Source organism: Mesocricetus auratus, unplaced genomic scaffold, assembly GCF_017639785.1.
Source record: "Mesocricetus auratus isolate SY011 unplaced genomic scaffold, BCM_Maur_2.0 Super-Scaffold_100006, whole genome shotgun sequence".
Lineage (NCBI taxonomy): Eukaryota > Metazoa > Chordata > Mammalia > Rodentia > Cricetidae > Mesocricetus > Mesocricetus auratus.
The window spans coordinates 29,129,635-29,150,914 of record NW_024429190.1 but is presented as its reverse complement, the minus strand read 5'-3'; the positions used below and the strand labels follow the sequence as shown (position 1 = coordinate 29,150,914).

General features: G+C 38.2%; 1 protein-coding gene across 2 annotated transcripts in view; it reads left to right on the top strand.

The window, feature by feature from the left end:
- Nucleotides 1-21,280, top strand: part of Kcnip4 (potassium voltage-gated channel interacting protein 4) — a 1,120,502-nt gene that overhangs the window by 74,457 nt on the left and 1,024,765 nt on the right. The window lies entirely within an intron of this gene.

Here is a 21,280-nt window from a genome sequence, read left to right as displayed (position 1 = left end):
CATCAAGGTGTTTCAACACAACAATAGGAAAGTAACTAATATACTAATAAGTATACATGACACTCAAAGAGTAGAGGCTGTGGCTTGGTAGAGATAGAATGGATTGTAACCCCCGTGCTGGAGTATGGACTCAGCAACTCTTGAGTTTATTAACTTTTTCCCATTAAAAAATGGGACACATGCCAGGAATCCACAAATTGCCAGTAATTCATAGAAGTGTCTCAGAGGTCCTAGGGGAATATAAGGTAGGTAGTCCCCTAGGGGCTGTGCTCTTAGGTCCTAGAACAGCTACTTTGCAGAATGTAAGAGCCATGGATACCTGGGTATTACCCTTTGTAGTCAGAGATGATGATTTCCCTTTCTCTGAAGAGTATAGAGATTCTGCAGGGGAGAGATTAAAGTAAATAGACAGGTCATCTACTTAAAGAAAAGTTACAAAGTTACAAATCTTTCTCCCTTTGACTCACTAGTGTGACTAAAGCGGGAAAAGGATTGATTTGGGGTGAGGACATAAAATTTTAAAATGGCTCTGTCATCAAACATGAGTGAGACTTGTAAGTACTAATTCCTATAGGTCAGAGAATTCTGTCAGTTGGTTTGGGGAGAAATGTTTTCTGGTGCAGAGGTTTTAGCTTGGTTGCTCTTTGGTCTTGAGAAGCTCAGCAGTTGGCTTCATCAGCTACCCCAGAGTAGCAAATCCAGATGGAGCCACAGTGAGATCTGCTGGGGATGCTTGGAAGAGCAGTTTTAGTTAGCTGCAGAAGCTGAATTACAGAAGCATGCCTGTTTTCAATTCTAGAGACAGGACATTAGTTCAGGAAATTTGCAAATTAGCTTTTATTCATGTGATTTCTATCAAGTATTTATGAGATGAAAGTTAGTATACCTGGCTGCATTACCCTCGCCTACAGTAAATCATTAGTGAGGGTTCAGATCCATTTCCATCTGCACAGTGGCTAGATCGTTTAAATGAATCCTTCCAATTTATAGCACTAAATTCATTAATACCTAATGACTTTCTGTTACTTGCAAAATGTTGTATGTTTCTGTTGTAATCTTTTCATATAATCTCAAAAGCAGGCAAAACTTGTCCCAGACATGAGTTAATTCTTTAGAAGATTTAGGAGTACTATAATGCAGAATCCTGGGTTGAAACATGAAGACAAATTTCACTTACACTCCTGGACAAAGTAAATATTTCTTTTGTGACCATTCCATGTCATGCTCCACAGATCATTTTCTTTTCAGTTTCTCCGAGCATGCCTTCTGGCTGCCACAAATATGGTATGTACACAGCTACTTTCATTATATATGTATAAATTTGTAAATCACTGATGACTATTGACTTTCTTAGTTGGATCTTCCCATGGCAAGAAATGCTAGATTTGGGTGCTTTTGTGCAGTGTATGAAAGTAGTAGCTCCCAGGGTCTGTTCCTATTTTTGCTGGCGAGGCCTTCCCTTGAATAATCACACTGGATTTGACCCTAGTTTTCCTCAGAAATTGGGACAAAGTCATTTTTACTTAACAAGCTTCAGCAAGCCATGTTGATAGAAGACATGCTGTGAATTGCTGGGATCCAGAAATTATTTGCAAACAAAGTCTTGGTTCATGGAACTGTAACAATTTCCATTTAGGCTGCTGATGAACTATGTATATTTATACATGTAGGAAATAAAATTATTTCAATTACAGAGACTTAGGAACATTACACTTCCGGTTGTGTTGAAAACCAAATTGCAGCTATTACAATCACTTCAGAGACCACTCCACTAACTTTCTTTGTATCTATTTTTATGCTGCAATTTACTGATTTTTCATTTGCTTGTTGGTCCCATGATAGATATATGCTTAGTGTTTTGTTGTAATGTGTGAATAAGAGCTTTCTTGTTTGGAAATAACTTCATTAGCTGAGTTTTGATATGACGTTTGGAAATGTGATATGATTTTGACACATTTACTTTTTCCTTTCTTCTTCCTTTCCCTCAGGTCCCTCTTTCCCTCATCTTCTCTCATCCTTTACCTTATTCTGTAGGTGTGAGGATGATGACAGTGAATGTATGTTGAGAGGTTAATAAAGGACAGATCTCATTCATTGAATCTTGCAGAGATCTACATTTACAGAAGTTGAATAGTTTAGTCATCCTTCTGAAAAGACACTGACTAGTCATTTAAAGTTTTTTTCACTTTTTTATGAGCTGCTTTTCTAGGTGTTTAAGTATTAAACTATGAAACTGCATGGAAGAAAGGGAGATGCACTACAGGAGACCAATGTTACAAAAAAAGAACAGAGAGGGAGACAGGGGAAGAAAGGAAAGAGAGAATGGATTCCTCTTCCATACTCACATTTTCTTTTGACGCTCCTTAGTATAAAATGATGGCTTCCTCATTAGGACCAGTTTTTCCCTTTTAGCCCCATTTAGCCATCTACCCTGAATTGAACCTGCAAAGGTGAGCTGCTCAGTGCTTCAGGACACATTTAGAAGATCCAACTTCTTGAATTATATCCACCAGTCAGCCTTCTATCTACAACTACAATTACCTTTGGCACACACTCTGGGAGAACTTTCTGTTCAGCCTTAGTGAGTCTATGAACTTCTGTTTTTGTTGTTGTTTTGTTTTCTTTACCCATCTGAGTAATAACCATTGTACCCCTTTCCCAACATCAGACGTATGGATAAAGCTAGATGTGTGAGAGAAGAAAAGTATTCCTAGCCTTTTTCTACTAAAAATCCACTAGTGTTCTAATCCTTTGCTTTAAGAACTCAGCCATACAGATGTTTAACAGATACTCAGGAACTGGGGAGATCTGGGAATTTGTCATCTGGTAGTTGCAGTGTCAGATTAGAAATGAATACCCTGCTTCTCATTCATATGGAACACTACCACATGATGATTGGCCTTCTTAAAGCACATGCACAAAACTGAAATTACCATGGAAAACATAGTCATTATGACGAAACAGGTTTGTGTCAGTATGTGCCCAAAATAAGTACTATTATCATGTTGAATATAGATGGTAATGTAAAATAATGCTACATTTCATGTGTGTGCTTTGTTTACAGATATGTGAGGGCACTTAGTCTGTGTAAAATATATTAAAATATTATTTATAGCAGTCACATATGATGTGGTAGAAGTGGAACTAAGATATCTTAAACACAATTGCCATGAGAAATTGTGTCAAAGACTGTAGTCGATTTGCTGTGATCTGACCATGCTTGGTGTCCCTCTAGGGTCTATTGGGATCAAATATTTTTTCGCGGACTCTCATTGTTTGGCAGGTGGTAGGTCCTTTGAGAGGTGGGGCTAAGTGAGTGCTACTCTCTTGTACTTCTCCTTAAAGTTGCGATATCAGAAGCAAGCCTAGCCCTGTCCATTTCCTTCTCTCGCTTCCCTGCTCACAATGTATAGCTTATTCTGTGTCTGCTGCTCCATCCACTGTCTGCACTCTCTCATAGGCTCCTCACATCTGCTAAGGCCAGGGTCTAGGAGATTCGGCTTTCTAAACTGTGAGTCAAATAAAAATCCACTCTTCATAGGAAGTTTCCTCATGAATTTCACTATAGTAACAATAGCAAAAAGTACCTAATGAGCCATCATTGTGTTATTGTGTTATTATATAGTCACAGTGTTGAGTCTCATAGAACATTTAAATGTTAATCTGATGTGAATCATGCACCAAATCCAAAGTTTCACAGAAGTTTTACATTGTAAGTACTGGGGAAGGGGTTTCTTAAAGTTTTCAGTGGCATGTTATACCAAATTTAGCTTTTCATTTGAAACATAATATAGTCATTTGCTTAATATTTGCATTTTCCAAGTAAAACTAAGACAATCAGCTTGTCTACATATAATAAAACTTATAATATGAACATACTCAAAATACCAAAGTCACAAAGCCTAAAGACAAGTGTCAACATCCTAATGAGAGGAAATGACCATATGGATGTTGCTTCAGAGACGGTTAGTTCTCAGAGTACAAGGAAGGTCATGACAGTTCCTTCTGTTTTCCTTCCTACGCATTCTTTCTTCTCCTTGTAATACCACATGCCACTAATTGCTTTGCCTTGGGACTCTCCTTGTTCTTTCTACATGTAACTGAGACAGAGTCTAGCACTCTTAAGTATGTGTCATTCCTGTCTTCCTTGTCCAGATAGGAAAATATTTACTTCCCTCTCTGCTTTGTTAGTTGTACTTCACTATGATAAATGTCCAAGAAAACCAACTAAGGGAAAGAAATATTTCTTTTGGCTCATGGGTTCAGAGGTATTTTCCAGTTGCATCAAGGAAGGTATGTTGGAATAAAGCTGCTCACATCATGGCAACTATAAATCAGGAGTTAATCCTGCTAGACTTTCTTTTTTACCCCCTTTTTCTTCTGGGATATCAGACTAAGGAATGGTGCACATACATTCAGAGTGTGTCTTTTACCATAGTAGTCCCCCTGAGACACCTTCAATGTGATGTGCTTTAATAGTATCTTAAGTGATTTTCAGTTCAGTCAGGTTGACAACCAAAATAAATCATCACACTATTTGAATTAGAAAAAGGATAGTATGATATTGGCTTTTCCTATTTAGTTAATAAACAACCTTTGTACTGATAAAGATTAATCGAAAGAGATAGTACATATCTGCTTTGATTTTCTCAGGTTTAGGTCTAAAGGCCATACTTATAGGCAAGAAGTAGAATGCTGTTACTCTCCACAGTGTGCAGGGATATTTAATATAAGCTGGTAAATAAACGCTTTCAAAAAGAGGGATTCAACCTCGGAAATTAGCTAGTCATGTATATGGCTTATTGGAACGTACCTAGCAATTAACTGCATAACAAAACTATGGGGTGCATTTGCTAAAGAATAACCTTTCAAAAGAACAGTCTTTTGTTAATGCCATATGGAACAGTAGTACAAGTACCTCACATTTATTCTTAGTGTTGAAGGTGTGAGGGTGATACTGCTGACATAGACAATATCAAACTGGGGAGGAGGCCCTTTGAGAATTATGTTTTATAATTATGCCTGAAATCCAATAAGAGAGCAGTTGGTTATACCCATAATAGTCATGTCACTATTAAACCAGTAGGCAGGTATTGCCCAACAATTTGTATAGAGGAATTCTTGAACAAAAATGATATAATCCAATCTGTGTTTCCCAAGAATTATTATACTGTCCTTTTTTCACCAAGAATGGGGGGAGGAACACAATAGGAGATCACTGAGAGTCTGGGAAGGAGATGAAAGAGTTGTGTTCAGTTGGTCCATGTGGAGCCTCTTCATAGTTTCAAGACTGGTTGAAAGAATGCTAGTGTAATAAATGAGAAGAGGAGGAAAGAGGGGTAAAACATGACCTGTGACCTTAAATTATAGTATCAAGTCACATACAAAGAAAAACTCCTATGCCTTGAAACCAGTGAGTTTTGTTAAGCCAAGCACCATTCCTATTGTTATGGTTGAGGAAAATCATCCTTAATGAAGAATGATAAAATTTGTACTATTTGCAAGAGGGAAGCCTTGCTAAACTTAGCATGGGAACTACTCAGAGGACAAAGCAGAATCTAGAACTTCAGTGCCTCAGTGATGGGTGACAAAATCCTCAATCTTTAATTTCTATGTACATTTAACATCAGCCCTAATTTTGATTTTCTAGAGCAGTTTGTATTGCTCTAAGAAACAGAGTTGCCATTTGTGGCACTGAAGTTATAGGACAAGGTAACAGTTGGATCAGTGGGAGGAAGAGACAGCTTTGTGGAACAGAAAGAGTATCAGAATTCTCTGTTCAGGGAAGAAATTTACCAGTTTCAATGTTTAGCAAACTAGACTGAGATGGTGACTGTTTATTACCAGAGCCCCAAGTGACTAAGGATACATGGAATATGTGTGTTATTGAGCTGAACATGGTGGGCATCTAAGTAAAAGCTTGAGGTATAAATTTCCTTTTGCAGACAAAGGAAATGACATTGTCTCTAGAAATAGGAAATTATGTATGATAAACCAATGATCTTCATTATGCAAAAGAAAAATTTTTCCACCATTCTAAACATCTTAAACTTATTTATGTGAGGTAATATAATTTACATTATTTTTTAAAATAGTAAACAATGATTACTCATTTGAAATTACAGATATGGCAAGTGTAAAACATTTAAAAGGATTCTAAACTCTCAAACTATTCCTTGGTCTTACATGCACTAAGTTTCCTTTTGATTATATTTGAAGCAATACCTTTTGAATTATCCCCTAAGCTATCTACATACACACTAATAGCTTTACTCTTGTTATAGATGCAAAGCTCTTGATACGCCTCCATAGTTAGTAAATGAGAAGACTATTCTTAGCAGTTAGTTAGACTAACAGCACTATGAAGACCAATTAAGTGGGAGATGATGGTCCTCCATGGAACTGTGTAGACCAATAGTGAAGGTGAGTCAAAAGTTTCTTTTCCGATTATTCTCCTTGCACAAAAATTCTAAAAATCTCTCTTAATTTTCCATTGTGTGCATGAATAAATATTCCAGAAACAAGTTGTTAGAAGATTGCTTCTTTATATTTCTTACATATACTCCTTTTGGTGTAGAAACCTACATTTGGTAAGACTCCTTTAACAAAGAGTAGTGTTTCCCAGAGTATTCACTGTATTTGATGTTGCTTTGTGAGTTGGCTGTAAGAAACTAGGAAATATGTTTTAATTCTACTTCTCAGCTCCATGTGTTTATTATTACATCATAATATCTGTGTTTTATTTTAAGGAATTTTTAAACTTCAATCTTAATGGTAGACAACAATTAATCCTTTATAAAAGTATGGCTTAGAGTTATTCAGTTTTAGCTAATAGTTACTAATCTCTAGATACACAATATGCCTACAAACTATCATAAGAAGATACTCTAAACTTAGTAATAGGAAGAAAAAGTTATTGAATCTGATTTAAGGGGAAAATTTGAAGCTGTATTGAAATTTGCATAGAGCTAATTTTCATGGTATATAAATATAATTCCAGTACTTGGGAAATGAAAGCAGGACAATTTTAAGTTCAAGGACAGTCTAGCCTATATAGAAAGATATAATGTCTTGTACTACATAAGAAGGTAGATCTTGTCTCACAAAACCAAAGTACTAGGAGTATAGCTCAGTGATAGTGTGGCTGCCTAGAATATATAAGACCCTGAAATTGAAATCCAGCAACACAGACACACAGACACACAGACACAGACACACACTCACACACACATGCACGCACATGCACACTTACGTCTCTCTCTCACACACCCACCTACCACACACACACACACACACACACACACACACACACCTTTGTCTGTCTGTCTGTCTGTCTGTCGGTCTCTCTCTCTCTCTCTCACACACACACACACACATGCACACATACAAATTTGTAAACAAAAGTTGGTAGCAAAAGTAAACTTATATTCAATGATAGTAAGGTAACTTGTTTTGGCTTCACTTTAATGCCACTTTGTTATAAGCTTTATTAAAAATGCCACTGTGGTTCTAAAAAGCAATTTTATATTAATACAGTCAACCATTTGAGTTCAAGTTCCCATTGTATAACTGTAATTTCTGTTCAAATTATATGAAGAGCTGGAGAATGAATTGAAGCAGTAAGCAGCCACTGGAGTTTTAAGTTACATTTAAGACATCTTCAAAGTTTTTCTTTCTGTTATTAATCAGTTTGGAAGATGGTAAGAGAAGTATTTCTCAAAGTTACCCTGAATTGACTTTTTTTCCTAATCATTTTCCTCCCATTTCTCTTTGTATTCTAAGTGCCCAATTTATATTCCTTTACATGATCGCTAAGACAAGTTAGTTCACCTTCAAATTTACTAGTTTTCTTTCTGATAGCCCTATATCCAGCAAGGTGCACAGGTCATGAATGCTCAGTGTTCATAGAAACCAGCCAGGTGTTTAGGTGGTGTTCTTTGATGCTATGCAAACACATGGTTCCATCTGAAGAGATATCAGAGTATTGAGTGGGACAGAGCCTGTACTTTCTTAAAGGGGCAGATACTCTTCCTATACAGTGAACTTTGACAATTTGGGAAAGGTGATGCAATGTTGCTGGATCTGATAGAAATCTGAATTTTTTTCAGTGTATTTGATTTAAATTGCTTTAAACCAGGGACATAGAGTGCTTTCCTACCATGCTCAAAATCCAGTGGTTCCAATCTAGCACTTCAGAAAACTGTGTCATAGTTCATGTCTACTTATAACCCCAACATACAGAAGATAGAGTTCATGTCTATCCTCAACTATATAGTGAGTAGAGATGAGCCTGAACCACATGAGCTCCTGTGTCAGAAAGAAAAAAATTAAAAGGCAGTCTATGAGGCCTCTTGCGGTGGAGCCAGTATTTATTCCTAGTACGTGAATAGACTTTGGGAGCCCATTCCCCTATGGAGGGATCCTCTCTCAGTTTAAATACAAAGCGAGAGGAAGGGGAGTGCCTAAGTCCTGCCCTGACAGACTTTGATGATCCATGGAAGGCCTCATTCTCTCTAGGGAGTGCATAGCGGAGTGGGATGGGGGGTTGGGAGGGGAGTTGGGGGACATGGTATGATGAGAGGGAGAGGAAACTCAAATTGATACGTAAAATAAGATCGTTTCTTTTTTTTTCTTTTTTTTATTATGTTTTATTTTTTTATTCTCCAGATTTATTTTGGTAAAAAAAATCAGATGTAACCTTTCAAAAATTACATTAATGTTTAACATGCATTCAAATAACTTTCTTTTTTTTCCAGTTTAAATTTAGATAAGAAACGAGGTTGCTTCACAAGTCAGTTCCAGGTCCCTCTCCCATTCCCTCCCCTCCTCCCGTGCCCTCCCCCCAACCCCCCCTTATCCCCTCATTCCCCCAGGGAGGGTGAGGCCCTCCATGGGGGTGTCCATAGTCTGTCATTTCATATAGGGCAGGGCCTAGACCCTTCCCTAAGAGTTCAGGGTGAGAGTGCACCTCACATTGTTCTATGGGAGTCCAAAGTCCGTGTGTATACTTGGGATGGGTACTGATCTGCTGCCCAAGGCTCAATAGGTTCCCTAGGCCTCCTCACTGACACCCAAATTCAGGGGGTATTGATCAGTCCCATGCTGGATTCCCAGGCTGATGCCTGGGATTCAAGAGTTAACCTTTGTCTGGTCAGCTGTTTCTGGGGGTTAAACCAGCCCAGTCTTAATCCCTTTGATCATCAGTCCTCCCTCAATGTTACTGGCTTTCTTGAGTTACTGGCTTTCTTGAGTTCAGCTCAGTACTTAACCAGCCGCTAAATGAAGTTTCTGTTTCCCAGACTCTCTGGCCATAAGATTGTAGGCTGGCACTCCCCAGATCTATGTCCAAAATCCATATATGAGAGAGTACATGCCATGTTTCTCTTTTTGTGACTGGGTTACCTCACTCAGGATGGTTTCTTCTAGTGTCATCCATTTGCCTGCGAATCTCATGATTCCATTATTTTTTTCTGCTGAATAGTACTCCATTGTGTAGATGTACCACATTTTCTCTATCCACTCTTCGGGTGAGGGACATCTAGGTTGCTTCCAAGTTCTGGCTATTACAAATAAAGCTTCTATGAACATAGTGGAACAGACATCTTTGTTGTATGAATGGGCATCTTTTGGATATATGCCTAAGAGTGGAGTTGCTGGGTCTTGTGGTAGGTTTATTCCCATTTTTCTGAGGAATCTCCATACTGATTTCCAAAGTGGCTGAATAAGATCGTTTCTAATTTAATTAAAAAATAAAAATATAAAAAAGAATTAATTTAGTTAATAGGCCTCTTTGACAGTGTAACAGTAGAGGGTCAAAGTTTACTTGTACTTTTATAGTAATTCTGGTGACTGGGGAGAAGATCAGTGGAAGAAGAACAAGAGTTCGTGTATGAAGTTTGGACCAGAGAAATCAGAGAATTTTGTTTTCATATTGAAAAGTGGTGAATGCAAAGATGCATGAGTGCTCAAGTTAAGTACTGGCTGTCCAGATGGATTATAATGGCAAGCAGTGCAAGGACGTCTTGAGAGATAACTGAGGTTGGACTGGAGACCTTCAGGAAACAGAACAAGAAAGAGCCAGCAGCTAACTGTATGTGAATAAGGACATGAAGACAATATGAAATTCCAATTTCTCTGGGGTTCCTAAGGCAAATAAACTGATGGGCTCAGGTGGAAAGTGTATATTTTTAACAGTTATCTGAAATCTAATTATCTGCCTTCTGAAAGTGCAGACAGCACTTCTGAGCACACAGAATAATTACACCATGTATGGGCTGCGTTTTGATTTTTCAATCAGAGGCTATGCTGATGCCATTGCTACATTTGCTCGAAAGGTCACAGCTTCAGTGGTTTAGACGCTGGGAAGCAGAGATGAAAATAGAACAGTAGAGTGATTTTGTAAACCAGATGGGGGAAAAGCTAACAGAGGTCACTCTACAGTCCCTGGCAAAAGAGTAGAGGGGGAGGCAAAGTTTGGAACCAAAAATGTTCATGTAGACTGTGATGCTAACAAAATGAGAAAGGGGGCAGCTGTGGTTGTCTCCTATTCTGGGAGGAGACTGGTAAAGCAAATTGAATATTCTGTGGTTCTCTGTCAAGTTTCTTTTTAGGATACAGTTTTTCTTAAAGACAATTTAGCTGCTTTTCATATGTTGAAGATAGGTATGTTAATTTGAGTAAAAGTAAGATCTGGTAAATATTTGACATGAGTATAGAGCAATGGTCATCTTGATTCAGTGGCAATTGACAGATGATACAAGGAAGGCTCCAATGATGAAGTATTGATTAAGTCATAGTCCAAAAGCTTTGCATGGCTCAACATAACAATAGTTCATAATACCATTTCAGAGAGTCAGTCTTGTGGAAGTTAGAGATGACTGACATTTTCCAAACACAAGGCACAAAGCAAAGATACTTCAAGAGTCAAACGGAGACAGTTTAGGAGTCTTGTAGGTCTTAGAACCACACAAAATAGGTAGACTTCCTCTAAAGCTGATTATCACTGATGAGCCCACGCTGCTCCAGGGAATAGGGGTCAAACCCACGGGCACAAAGACAGCTCTGTTTATAAGCAGGGGTACTGAAGCAAAACAGAAAGACAGGAGTGTGAGAGAAAGGTTTGTTGCAGAGCACTGGGGAAAGAATAGGCATGGAGGGAGGTTAGAGATACCAAAGGTGATCATAATCAAAATACAGCATTGATGTACAAAATGGTCTCTACAGCAAAAAATACTAAAGTTTTAAAAAAATTATTTTAATAAAAATCAATTATATAAGCAAAATTTCTCAGAATGTAAAAACAAAGAAAAAAAAAGCCCAAACCCAAACAAACAAAAAATTCCACCACATAGCAGTTGCATACAAAGCACCACTACTCACTGAAACCTGTTGGCATCTGAGCATCTGATAGCTGCTTGGATGGGGATGGGAGGGTGAGTGATGGGGGTGGAGTTCTTTAATGAAATGACTCTTTTTTTAATGAAAGTTCAGCCAATAGAGTAGGCTTGTTTCTAACTAGCTCTTACAACTTAAATTAACCCATTTTTATTGATTTTCTTTTTGCCTCATGGCTTTATTGTCTTTACTTTGTACTGCCCATGCTATTTTTCTACTTCCTCCATGACTGGCTTGAGACTCTGGCTTCTTGTTCCCAGCATCCTCTCTGCCCCATAATCCACACCATTACAATGCCCAGGGATGGTATAGCTGGTCTTGTGGTAGATTGATTTCCAGTTTTCTGAAAAACCACCATATTGATTTCCAAAGTGGCTGTATAAGTTTGTATTCCCACCAGCAATGGAGGAATTCTCCTCTTGTTTGATATCCTTGCCAACATAAACTGTCTCTTGTGTTTTTGATCATAGTGATTCTGTGTTGTGGAATAATCTTTTTGTACACTGTGAAGATGATACTCTTTATGAAAAAGCTAAAATGACTCTTGATAAGTTGACCACACACAAAGGAAAGCCCCACTCCGAAGACTAGATGGGCTCAATGGGGAAAGAAGAAAATAACATTAATTCTAAAGTGTGTGGGAAGGGGTAGGACTTTCCAGAGAGTGGCGGTGAGAGGAGGCTGCAGGGAAAGGAATATATTCAAAATACATTGTATGAAATTTGCTAAGAATTAATACGTCTTGAGACATGGCTTTCCTTTGTGTGGTTTTCTGTTAGGTCAGCAGATCCAGTAGGAAGAGCAGGGAAAAGCTCTGGCAGTTATTTGTATTTTTCTATGTAATTTTCCCCCAATAAACACCCATTTATCATTAAAAAAGAATTAATACATGTATTGTTGAAAATAACAGATAATAAAACACACCTTTTTTTTTCTTAAAAAGAAGCCACAGACCTAGTAATGAAGATCATGTGACAGGTAACTCTTATTAGAGGTTAAGAAACAAATTAGAGGAAGGTTAAATGACTTGCTGATGTCCTCACAACTAGTTTTTATCCTGAAGATCAGCTCTTTCCCTGCTAAACACTGTTTTAAGTTTGATAACCCATAGTGATGCATTTTTTTCTCAGACACAACTCTAATCTTGCTGCCTGATTGATAGATTAGTGAAATCACTTTAAATGCTTGGTTTGTTGTATGAATTTGTTTTGATCATGCAATGGAAGTACAATGGACCCATAATCCAAAAGTCAATGGATTGAAACCATCCTCTCCTACCAACTGTGTAGAGGAATTTGGTTGATCATGTGCTGAAATGTGTTCACCAGTGTGTTGTGACTGCAGAATAAGGCCATTGGTAGACAAGGAGGATATGATAATTTGCCCTTCCTGGATTAGATTAGTGTCCATATAGGTGGTGACTCAAAGTTGTGCCCCTTTCTATCACATGGGTCATAGTGAGAACATTCCATTCAGTGATCTGAAGTATCAGCAATTTTATAGTCTCCCACAAACTCTCAAAACTCTTGGCACTTTGAACTTATACTTTATGACTTCCAAAACTGTGTTATTTTGTTCATTATTTTCCCAGAGCACGGTATTTTGTTATTGTAGCTGGGGAGACTACTACAGCTGTTTTGACTTTTCCTACCATGACATGCAGTGATTCATTCTGAATTGAACACATGAATTGCTCAAAGGATTTTGACTGAATGAACAAGTGACAAACAAAATGCTGACTTTCACTAATGAGAAGACAGAGTAACAGTCAAGTTCTCTTGTGAACAGGAAGAAAACTCAATACTACTACACAACTTAGCATCTGAGTTCAATCAACATTCAGTGATAAATGTAAACTTTGTTTTCTGAGGTCTTTTATTTCTCAAGCCAATGCTTTGCCTACTGTGTCTGATGTAGGATCTAAAAATTTCAAATGACAGGACAGAGATTTCCTTCTAAAAAACTCCACTACAACCCGAGGAAAGTGGAAAAGCAGCTGGGCTGATTTAAAATTAGGTTTCATCTCACAATCCAAGTGACTTGCTTCAATTTCTGTTAATAAAGAAAACAAAGAAATCTAGTTAATTTCAACACTGTCCTTGAAGGAATTGTCTTTCACTCAGCTGGGTGCATGTACCTGTGTTAGTAAAGATGTTCAGGGAAGGATTGGTGATTGTGTACTAGATAGCTTTCTCTAAACTGTCAACTATCAACAAGTTTATCTATGCTTCTGTGAGAAGATGGAAGAGCACGATTTTGGAATCTTTTACTTGGGGCTGGGAGTGGATTAGGCCAAAGGTGAATGATCAAAATCTCAGAATTCTAGTTAAAGCTATGAATATTGAATCTTAAAAATAAATCTAGAACTGCATACAGAGTGAACTCGGGCATGTCAGATGTGGGGCAGCATTTCTGATGTGATTTGTTTCATATTCTGCAGTGTGGCACTCACCACACAGGACTTCCAGAGAACTTGGTATTCTCAGCTGGCTTCACACTCCCTCTAATTAGGAGCATTTAGGCTTATGTTTACTGTGCTAGGAAGCATCAACCTAAATCTACCCTATTAGCAAATAGAGTTTTCCTGGTTGTTTTGTCGCTTTGGTCCACTGAAGTTCGATTTAAGCTATTTCTAATTAAATTAGATGTGAATGAGGAAAGACTGTGAAATGAGGTACACAGTCTGGGTTTTTTGCAGAATCTTACCCCCATAAATGAGCTGAGATTTTCAGAGGCTGTATGTGGACTTGTCGAAATGATGGGCTGGACTTTCCTCCAGTATAGGACACCCCTGAGATTCAGGCCTTGTAACAGTTATCCAGCAAAGATTATATGAATACTGAAGAAGTCTGATTGTAGAAACCTCACGTGGCCAGATTTCCTGGACCTCCCTAACATAGCAAGGTGCGTCTTGTGAAGGACCCACATACTTGCATAGGCAATCACCTCACTGGATTGAAAGGATTCCTTCTTATCTTTCGTTTTTACTAGAAAGTCATTTGCAGGAAGGCAGGAACCTCTTTGCTTCTATATTGTATTTCTTATTGGCTTTTAATGTTCTACTATTTTTGGTGTTCTAGAGTAGGAAAGACAAATATTTATTTATTAAGTGAAATCCAACAAGTCCAAGGAACAAATTCTAAGGTGTAATTCCTCCTGTAACCCATGCAAATAACAACTTAATATGAACTTAAAAGCTTACAGTGTTTTTAATTGTGAATATAACACAACCATCATACTCTATTGAATATATATGTATATATATATATATATATATAAAAGGGCATGATATAATATACATAGTAAAAGTGAATATAATATAATATACCAAAATAAGATATAGATAATAAAAATTATATAAAAAACTGAAAATAATTCACTGTGACTTACTCAAAGGACATCAGATAATACCAATAGATGAGCTTTTTGTTACTCTTGTTTTGTTACACTTGATATAAAAATTTTAAATGAGTGGAAAGAAAATGTGGTACATTTACACAAGGCAGTACTATTCAGCAGAAAATAAAAAACAATGGAATCTTGAAATTTGCAGGCAAATGCATGGTACTAGAAGAAACCATGCTGAGTGAGGTAACCCAGTCACAAAAATACAAATATGGTATGTACTCACTCATATATGGATTTTAGTAATGGATCAAGGGAGTGTCAGCCTACAATCCCTCTGCCAGAGAGTCTGGGAAACATAACCTTCAACCATTGACTCATGGAAGCAGAGGCAGACAGCCACAGCTAAACACTTAGCTGAAGTTAAGGAACCCAGAGACAGAGAGGGAGGACTGATGAGCATAGGGGTCAAGATTGGGCTAGTTCAACCCACAGAAACAACTGACCTGAACAAGGGGCAGCTCATGAACCTCAGACTGATGGCTGGTTATCCAGTATGGGACTGATCAAGACCTCCTGAATGTGGGTGTCAGTGAGGAGGCCTAGGCAATCTGTGGGGCCTTGGGTAGTAGTTCAGTATTTTTCCTGGCATATAAATGGACTTTGGGTGCCCATCCCACAATGAGAGATGCTCTCTCAGACTGGACACTAGGGGGAGGGCTTAGGCCCTGCCCTGGATGAAATGACAGATTATGGATATCCCCCCCCCCCATGGAGGGCTTCTTACTCCCTGGGGAAAGAAGTGGCTATTGGGGAAGGGGACTTGGTGGGATTGGTGGGAGGGACTGGGAGGAAAGGAGGGAAAGGGAGAGGGAACTGGGATTGACATGTGAAGCAACCTTGTTTCTAATTTAAATTTTAAAAAATTTAAAAAATACCCAAATCAAAAAAAAAATGAACCAGCCAATTTCGTGGCTCTAGGTAACGAACTTTCTCAAGACCTGGTTTCCTCACATTTAAGGTATTGTTCTGCCTACTTATGAATTATAATGACAATAGTAACAACTTTTAAGAACATTTAAAATTCTTCAGTAGTCATATCAAACACATTGTATATATGCAACTTTAGCTTGTTTTTCATTATCCCAAACTTATGGGGCAGGAATTCTCTTTCTCACTTAACAGATGCAGAACTTGAAGATAAAGTGGCCTTTCCACATATTCTTTAATGTAACAGAAGAGAGACATCTTAGAAGCATTTTAAAGGAAAATGCCAAATATAATTCAAAAAATTCACGGACTAGATTCAAGAATGGACCAGGATTCTCTACAGCATATAGTAGAAACCATATACCAAATAGGAAGGAAAACAACAGGAGCTAAATGCTGTCTATTCTAGACTCTTCCCTGAGGATACCAATAATGGCAAGTCTGGATTCCACAATGGGTATGCATCCTGGGCATCACAGGGTAAGAAGAGAGATGCTGGGCAATTAGATCCAACACAATGTTCAAGATTTAGAACCTAGGCAGTCACCTTGAATTTCCATGCAAGAGCACTTTGCCTTTATGCTTTAGAAAACATTTATGGAAAGGAAATATGTAATAACTGTGTTATACACCTCTGGTTTTGTACACCTACATCCTTATAAGAAAAATATATTTGGATCTACCTGTTATATCACAGAGTTATTACTGATCTGCAGGAGGAAATGTACCTCTGCACTCAGTCCATCTTACCAAAACAACAGCACCTCCTGTCCAAAGCAAGCAATCTGCCATTGCATTTTCCTAGTACAGTCAGCAGGAACACATGGCCTTCTTGCTTTGAACAATTTAGTCCAAATACTAGATATATATACTCTGAAATTTTTCTGGTTGGGAGGTATAAGATATATTTGTTCCTGTTTTTAAAATATATTTATTTATTTAAATTAGAAACAAGCTTGCTTCACATGTCAATCCCAGCTCCCTTTCCCTCTTCTCCTCCCTTGTCCCTCCACCAGTCCCGAGCACCCCACCCAATCTCCACACCATTCCCCAGGGAGGGTCAGGTCCTCCATGGGGGATCTCTAGAGTCTGTCATTTCATGCAGGGCAGGACTTAGGCCCTTCCTCATGTGTCCAGGCTGAGAGAACATCCCTCTATGTGGAATGAGCTCCCAAATTTAATTTGTACGCCCTGGTAAATATTGATCTACTACCCAAGGCCCCAGAGATTGCCGAGGCCTCCTCACTCGCACCAAATTCAGGGGGTCTGGATCAGTCCTATACTGGACTCTGAGCCATCAGTCTGGGGCCCAAGAGCTCCCTCTCGTCAGGTCAGCTGTCTCTGTGGGTTTCACCAGAAAGGTCTTGACGACTTTGCTCATTATTCCTCCCTCTGTGTAACTGGGTTCCAGGAGTTCAGTTCAGTGTTTAGCTGTGGGTATCTGCCTCTGCTTCCATTAGCCACTGGATGAAGGTTTGGCAGTAGGATTGTAGGCTGGCACTAATACATACCATGTTTGTCTTTTTGTGACTTAGTTACATGACTCAGGATAGATTCTTCTAGTACCATCCATCTGCAAATTTCAACATTCCATTATTTTTTCTGCTGAATAGTACTCCATTGTATATATGTACCACATTTTCTCTATCCACTCTTCAGTTGTGGGGCATCCAGGTTGCTTCCAGGATCCTGGCTATTACAAATAATGCTGTTATTAACATAGTGAAACAGATGTCCTTGTTGTATGAATGTGCAGCTTTTGGGTATATGCCTGAGTGGGATTGCTGGGTCTTGTGGTGGACTGACTCCAATTTTCCTGAGGAATCTCCATACTGATTTCCAAAGTAGCCATACAAGTTTGCACTCCCGCCAGCAGTGGAGGAGTGTTCCCCACATCCTCTCCATCATAGACTGTCATTAGTCTTTTGATTTTAACCATTCTGACAGGAGTGAATGGTATCTCATAGTTATTTTGATTTGCATTTCCCTAATGGCTAAGAATGTTGAGCACTTTCTTAAGTGCCTCTCAGTCATTTTACACTCCTCTATTGAGAATTCTCTATTTAGTTCTGTGCCCCATTTTTAAATTGGATCCTTTGGTGTTTTGGAGACTTGCTTCTTGAGTTCTTTGTAAATATTGGAGATCAGCCCTCTGTCAGATGCAGGGTTAGTGAATATCTTTTTCCACTCTTTGGGCTGCCTTTTTGTCTTGTTAATTGTGTCCTTTGCCTTACAGAAGCTTTTCAGTTTCAGGAGGTCCAATTTACTAATTGCCAATCTCAGTGTCTGTGCTACTGGTGTCATGGTCAGGAAGCGATCTCTTGTACCAATTCGTTCAAGGGAACCTCACACTTTTTCTTCTAAGAGGTTTAGTGTGGCTGGATTTATGTTGAGGTCATTGATCCATTTTGACTTAAGTTTTGTGTATTGTGATAGACATGGATCTATCTGCAGTCTTCTACATGTTAGCCTCCAGTTATGCCAGCACCATTTGTTGAAGATGCTTTCTTTTTTTCCATTGTAAAGTTTTATCTTCTTTGCCAAAGATTAGGTGTTCATACGTGTATGGGATAATATTGGGGTGTTCAATTCAATTCCATTGGTCTTCCAGTCCATTTTTGTGCCAATGCCAAGTTGTTTTAAGTAATATAGCACTAATATACAGCTTGAAGTCAGGTATGGTAATGCCTCCGGACGTTGCTTTGTTGAACAGGGTTGTTTTGGCGAGCCTGGGTCTTTTGTTTTTCCATATAAAGTTGAGAACTGTTCTTTCAAAGTCTGTGAAGAAATTTTCTGGGATTTTGATGGGAATTGCATTGATTCTGTAGATTGCTTTTGGCAAGATTGGCATTTTTACTGCATGGATCCCACCTATCCAAAGCATGGGAGATCCTTCCATTGTCTGGTGTCTTCTTTAATTTCTTTCTTTAAAGACTCAAAATTCTTGCTATACAGGTCTTTTACTTGCTTGGTTAATTTTACCCCAAGGTATTTTATGTTGTTTGTGGCAATTGTAAATGGTGATGTTTCTCTGATTTTTTTCTCAGCCCTTTTATTGTCTGTAAATATTAGGACTACTGATTTTTTTTAGTTGATCTTGTATCCTGCCAAGGTGTTTATTAGTTGTAGGAATTCCCTGGTGGAGTTTTTTGGGTCACTTATGTAAACTATCATATCACCTGCAAATAGTGAAAATTTGACCTCTTTCTGCTTTTTTTTGAGAGAGAGAAAGACAGAGAGAAATGCAGACACATGCAGAGCATGAATATGTGTGTTCTATTCCTTTAACCTTCGATTTAATACAGAATTACTTCCAGTCCAGAATTATCATTATTAATTTATTATTGCTCTTATTATTAATCACTCTTCTGTACTTCTTTCTCAGTCGGAAGTTTAACTAATGCAATGCAAGTTAATTGTTTGAGGCTGTATATAGGAAGGGTTGAAAAGCCAGCATTTGTTTTGTCATATAGTGTTGCAGGAAGCATCCCAGGCTACAGGAGATTGTCCTCTGTTCAGTGGTATCTTCATTAGAACACCAATCGTACCTTATTTCAATTCCCATTTTAACTTTCCCTCACTTACACTAGCCTGTAAGAACATTTTTATTTTTGAGATCATAATATAGTTACATTTCTCCCTCCCTTTCTTCCCTTCATACCCTTTCATATACCCTTCCTTCAAAGTCATGACGTCTCTTCTCATTATTTGTTATTGCTTACATTTATGTATATGCATATATATTCCTAAGTTAAGTTGCTCATTATGTATAATTTTAGTTGTATGCATATTTTCAGGGCTGAGAATTTGGCACTGGACAACCAGTGAAGATCACTTTAGTTTTTCTCAAGTTGTCTATTGTTCTTTGTGTAGTGCTGAGGCCTTATGGCTTTTCTTGTCCTCTTTGGCATGTCCATTGTTGTTGTGTGTTTTCATCCCACATTTGGGCAGTCATGTTGGTGAGATTCTATGGGTGCAGCTTTTGGTGTTAATTGGGTACACAATCTCCTAGCAGTCTCCCTGATCCCCTGACTCTTACAATCCCACGACCCCATCTTCTGTAGCGTTCCTCAAGTCTTAGATGCAGGAGTGTTTTGTAGATTTGGACTGTAGCCTGTAAGAATTTTAGTATCAGAGATGATTTTGAAACATTGTAGGGAGCAAGTACACAACTGTTAAATTGTTGTAATATATATTAGTCTATATTCATTTGTTTTGCCAACAGTGCCTACTGGGCATTTCCACATGACATTGCAAATGCTCCAGTTGATTGCATATGTAGAACAAAATATTTCTTAAATTAGAACCTTTCTTTTTAAAAGAAGAAAAATGCATCTCTTGGGCTGTATTAATATGAATTTTGGAGATAAAAGGTACATGTGCTTCTATTTACTGAGATACAATGAAATCTCAGGGTCCTGGTCTCATTTAAATTTCAAAAAATTTCTAACTATACCTAGATCTATTTGAATACACACATACATTCTTATTAAGTTACATAAGTTATTGCTTTTGGGGAGTGTGATATTCTTCATACACAGAGGATGCCATTGTTGGCACAAAGATGTGAAATAATTGACTCAGACCCAAACTGATAAGGCAGCAGGAAGTTGATGTTTTGGGTATTGCCATAACCTGGCCAGAGTTCCTCTCATTGGTCATCCAAACACCTCTCTGAAAAAGAATGATTACAACTCAGAGGTTTAAGTTGGCAGGCTTTGTCTTTAGTGCCCATGGTATAAGTTACTCAGAGTGCAGTTCTTATTTAGCTTAATTCCTCTAAACCAGCACCTTTTTACATGGAGGAGCTGGCCTTCGTGTACCTCCTCACGTTAGGGTAAAGCAAGGTTTTTGAGATAACAGAAATTTGTTTGAATTCCAAATGTGATATCTAAGCCTTGGGATTTCATCTATTTAATTGGAATTTGATTGCTTTCCCTTGGTACTTGACTTCCCTTTCTTCCCTACCAACTGCCATTGCCATGGCTCCCCCTTTATCTTTAGGTTGCTCAAAGGTAAGCAGAAAAGAACCTCTGTTTTTCCTTCTTGGTCTTGCTTTTTTCCTACAGAGCCTCTCCTTGGACATATGACTTGATAACATTGTTAAATATCACCATGATAAGGATATTAGTTCTTTTCCTAAGAATAGGAGATATGTTTTTTGCCTAGTCAGGTTACATCACTGCTTGCTCCATGGATCCTTAAGTTTCATAATCACCAGTGCCTTTGACTTACTCTCACTTGAACATCAGTCAGATCAGAATCAGTGAATGTTGTGAACATTTAATGAACGACTTGTTTCAATAGCTGAGGCTAGAAGTCACAAGTGCCAGAGTGCTTGTCTCATGTGACAGTGAGTTCAGTACCAAGATCATTTCATTTTAATTCGACTGAGGTGAAAAAATAAAATACAGTTTTAAAAGCTACAAACAAGGTCACTATTTCATCTAGTTTACTAATTAGACATTTACAGGAGCATCCCTCAGTTCCTGTGGCATAGTCTGCTGCCTAAGGGCTTTGATCTTTGTTATTGTTTGTCATTTCTTTTTTT